Source organism: Ananas comosus, linkage group 10, assembly GCF_001540865.1.
Source record: "Ananas comosus cultivar F153 linkage group 10, ASM154086v1, whole genome shotgun sequence".
Lineage (NCBI taxonomy): Eukaryota > Viridiplantae > Streptophyta > Magnoliopsida > Poales > Bromeliaceae > Ananas > Ananas comosus.
The window spans coordinates 5,868,700-5,873,861 of NC_033630.1; the positions used below are offsets into that span (position 1 = coordinate 5,868,700).

General features: G+C 41.1%; 1 long non-coding RNA gene across 1 annotated transcript; it reads left to right on the forward strand.

Annotated features, from left to right (window-relative positions):
* On the forward strand, positions 3,772-5,162 carry LOC109716056. The gene is made up of 2 exons (XR_002217821.1): positions 3,772-4,208; positions 4,889-5,162. It is a non-coding gene; the product is annotated as an uncharacterized LOC109716056 (long non-coding RNA).

A 5,162-nucleotide genomic window follows, 5' to 3' on the forward strand; every position in this document is an offset into this window, starting at 1 on the left:
TGGGTTTGGCCGGTCCAGGGGAGGCGGCGTGCAGGTCGGCCGGCGATGGAAGGCGGCGGCGGTGGCTCAGGTGCAACGCGAGCCCGCGCGGGCACGGCTCGGGTTCAGCCGATCACAGCGGCCACTGCGGCGGTGGGGGAGTTGCGGGGCGACGGAAGGGGATCGTCGGAGGCCGAGAGAGGGCGGCGCGCTCAACGTTTGGCGGCAGCTGCGCGCGGAAGCCAGGGTGGCTCCACTTCAGCCCGCACTGGTGCTGGGCGGCTGTAGGAAGCGCAGGCGGCACCGCGGCACACGTGGGTGGCGGGGGCCGGCGAGGACGGCGCCGGAGGGTTCAAGGAAGGCGGCGTTAACAGTCCCGAGTGGCGGCGGCACGAGGAGAAGGAGATCTCGTATCCTCGACCAGATCTGCCCACGTTTGGCCGCGGCTTGCTAAGGCGGCGGCGGCGACCGACGGAGATGGTTGCCGGGGTCGGGGCCTGCTGTTAGAAGTGGAGCCCGAGGGTGTGGGTTCACCCTGGCAGCAGCACAAGTGGAGGTGAAGGGTGGTGCAGCTGGAAACAATAGAGGAGAGGGAAACGTTGGCTTTTCTGGCGGTAGGGGTGCGCGCACGGCTAGGGCAGGGTCGAGCTAAGGTCGGCTAGAGTTCAGCTCAGCTGAGGAGAAGTCCAAGAGCTAGGGTTTTACCATGAAACCCTAGTTGCAACATATATATATANGCGACAAAATCCATTCCCTCTCCAATTTTCCAAACACCACACATGCACAAAAGTGTAAACCCAATAAACCTTAAAGTCGAATTCGAATTAGACTTCCCTACCTAGTAGGTACTTGAAACATCCTTCACCCTACTCCAGGTCATATGCACAGATCACGAGGAGTTTCATAATGCAAGAATAGCAAAGAATGAAAACCCTTTTTTCGATAAAACTCCTTTTTTTCGAAAACCGTGCATCAAAACCCAAATCCGTCAGTGCCATTGGGTCCAGGACAGTCGAACAGTTAAAAATGAGCTATTGAATCACTATGGACGGAGTCCAATACGCACCAGAAGTCATCTCCACTCATTGGCTTCTCCGGAAAATCGGAGTTACTATTCACTTTAAGTCATTACTAAAGTTCGCGTAACTCCTCCATCCTAACTCGTTTTTTTTCTCAAACTTGACGAGTGTTTATGTAATTAAATTACACAAAAAAACATCATCAATACAGAGTTTATCTATACAGCAAAAATCTCAGTCCTTACAGAGATTGTTAAAATTGTACGTAGATTATACGAAAAATAAAAAAAAAGTGAGATTGTTAGGATTGTATATGGATTATTAGAATTTTTGTTTGATTGTTAGGATTCATTATATGGATAGATTATAAGGATTTTTTAAATTGTTAGTATTGTATGGATAGATTATTAGAATTTTCATGTTGTTAAAATTATATGTGATTTGTTGAAATATTTATGTGGTAACTGTGGTTGTTAGAATTATATATAGGATATAGAAAGAAACAGTAAATAAGTGAAAGACGATAAATGATTCACCGTTTTTGTGAGAAATTAGAAAGATGGTGAATCATTTACTGTTTTTATAAAGGTGGTGAATCGTTCACCGTCTTTAAGAGAAAATTCCAACTTGACTCTTACATTGCAAAAAGAGGGTTAGTTTTTCAAATATAATTTTGGCAGGATTATTTCGCAAATACCAAAATTTTAGAGGATTATTTTGTAAAAGAATCCTTAAAAAGAGCACCTATATATGTTTGGAGTATAGTTGAACTATAGCTCAAAAAAGTTAAAATAATAGTCTATTCTAACTTTTAAGGAAAATTTTCACCATTCTTGGGGTCTCTCTTTCCATTCTCCTACGTCAAACTTCAAAGTTTAAAATAGCAAAATTTAGAATTTTGAGATAAGATTTTAAATTTCAAAAATTTAAAGAAGACCAAGCAAGTAAGATATAAAAGAACAATAACAAAAATGGAAATGAGGCAAAGAATAATAGCAAGAAGAAGAATCCTAATGAAAAAAAAAGATGGAAGTAACAAAGAGGCGGAAGAAGAAGAAGATAAAAGAAGATGAATGATGAGTACAAGAGAAGATGAATTGCAAAGAGGAAGAAGCGGTAGACTAGCATGATAGTAGATGAAGAACTAGGAAAAAAAAAATGAACGACTGAGGGGAAAAAGAAGAAGAAGAAGAAGAATGAGGAGGAAGTGGGAGGCAAGAGGAAAAACAAGGGCGAGCGGGGTGTGTCACACCCCAATAACGGGGGGCGTCTGTCACACCCCAATAATCCAACATCGGATAGGAATAGGGATGTGATTGGGTATATAAGAGACTTAGACACTAGTAATAATAACCAGGCTTAAGCATTTTGGACCGGTGTTTGGGCCCAACGAGTTATTATTGCTAGTGGGCTGGGTCGTTATATTTGGTATCAGAGCCGATTCACCAGTCGAAAATGTGTGGCGAGTCTTGGCTGAGCCAGGGTCTGAAAGACAAGGTGATAGACTATGCCGGAGTCTGAATGACAAGATGACCGGCTATGCCAGGGTCCGGATGACAAGGCTAGCGAGACGAGTCTCACATCGCCTGATGATCGCCTGATGATCTTGGGCTGTGTGTGTGATTGGACTGACGAGAACGTCAGGGCCTTAACGGGGGGCGTCTGTCACACCCCAATAATCCCACATCAGATAGGAATGAGAATGTGATTTCCCCACGGGGGGCGTCTGTCACACCCCAATAATCCCATATTAGATAGGAATGAGAATGTGATTTCCCCAATAATCCCACATCAAATAGGAATGAGAATGTTTTCCCTAATAATCCCACATCGGATAGGAATGAGAATGTGATTGGGTATATAAGAGACTTAGACACTAGTAATAATAAGTTAATAACTGGGCTCAAGCATTTTGGGCCGGTGTTTGGGTCCAACGAGTTATTATTGCTAGTTGGCTGGGTCGTTACAGGGTGCCACTAATTGACTGTGAATTGCACTATTTGACAAAAAAGTTACAGTATTTGGCTAAAAAGTTGCACTTTCTCGTAACGATGTTGCACTACTTGGTTTGCATATTGCACTATTTGAACAATTATTGTACTATTTAGAAAATTTTATATCATTTGTCCTGTGTTGTACATAATTATTTCTCCTATTTTTCTATTCATTTTTATTTCAAATTTATCAAAACATTGAACAATAAGAACATTTAATAGAATTGCGGGATTTGGTTCGATCTCAATGCCAACATGACGGACCTTCGCAATCAGTCAGCCTTTAATTCTCGATCGGTACCAGCGACTCGTCTGTATATAAGTTCTCCATCGTATCTTGAACGTATTTAGGCGGAGGGCGGATGAGTATTTTTTTCGTCAATCAAAAATTCGGACCGAATGTACAAAAATTCGGACCGAATTTGCCAAAAGAAATCGGATAAATCGATTTGAGACCGATTTTGAACCAAAACCGGCAACCGGTTTCCGTTTGATCCGGTTCCCGGGCCGATTTGATTTTTGCACGAATCGGTTGTAACTTATTCGGGATAGAGTTTCGGGAACTGATCCAGGTAATCGGACCGATTTCACCCTTGGGCTCAAGCTCGCTACATCTCAATCACCGGCTTTGGCTATACGCCTTACTCGCTCATCACTCATCTGTCACGCCCCGGGGTCCCTTTTTATTTTGGAAAAACAGCGGAAACGACTAAAATTTTTTTTTTTTTTTTTTTTTACAACCTTCTTATTTGGGTATTTCTAAGTTTGAAAACATTCTAATTTGAGTCCTGCTAACTTTTTAGTTTAAGATCTTCATTTCTTTTTTCATAAAATATATTGCGCATGAGCTCCTGAGAATTGCTATCTGCTACAAATGACATTTTGTTAAATGACAGCAAGAGGGTGGAATTTTTAGTTTGGTAAGAAAATCCATTGGACCAAGTTCTTATAATATGTTTTAATCTTTTGTTTTTCCCCACTTTTATACTCTGTTTGCGATTATATCTCGGGTTCCTATCTCTGGTTCCTATCTCTGGTTCCTTTGTTCTTCTGTTCTTCATTTGTATCTGTATTCTATTTTTGTTCTCTTGTGATCTAACTTTTGGTTACTTTTTGTTATGCAAACAGTTTGTGCACTGGCATTAACATACATCATGGGGCAAAGATACCTTGAAACTTCAAAAATAATGCCTGCTGGAGTTGTTGCTGCTCTCAGGTCTTCTTTATTCTTCTTTACTTTATTCCACTTACTTTATTCCACTTACTTTATTCCACTTTACTTTTTCTTCTTTACAGTACGCACTTAAGTTCAGTGGTACTGTAGTATCATAGTCAGCATAGGCTAGTTAATTAATAAATATAAAAGTTAAGATCCCTGTGGACTCTAGTGGTCACAGGAAATTGTTAGTAACTGCTAAAAAGCATCTAGATGATCTTATCATTTCTTATACAATTGGGTATTCTTTTACGTCTGCAATGTGTGGGAACCAAAGACGTGTATAGATGTCGGATACGTCGTTCAGTGACAACTTCTTTGGGTGGAATTTCCCTCTTGTGGTTACAATATAGGAGCGTGTTTTTTAAGACATTATGAAACCTGTCGAATAATCATTTTGGAGGATAGTAAACCTCATTTGAGTTGATTTACGATATTCTCCAGAAGGAGGGCTAACCTTTCTTACTCAATAGACACCTTTTTTAATTGTAATGTTCACCATCGACCAGCTTGTAAATGGTGAGGAACTAATGATATGTATGCTGAATAAGATTTTAGACATCCAAACATGCTACAAGCGGCGTTTCTCATCCTCTGCTACCATAAAGATATGTGTCCCATTACTAAAAGCAATTGTCTTGTATGATATCATATGTTATGCTAATCGGATCCACTTGCAGTGCACTTATGTCTGGCTTCTATCTCTACAAGATTGCGACCGGTGGGAATCACTTCCCAGCCAAAGCAGAGTGAAGTTGAGTTCTCTTACTGTGCAAGCATAGCGAAGGCAGCAACTATGTTTAGAAACGAGGGAATATTAACCAGGTTCTTTGTATTGTGACTTTTTTGTTGCATCGAATGCATGTTATACCTGCTGGCTTCCATTAGTGACAATGAAGGGAAAGTACATTATTTACAGATTATCCCAAGTAGGAAATACGAAATATCATGCAA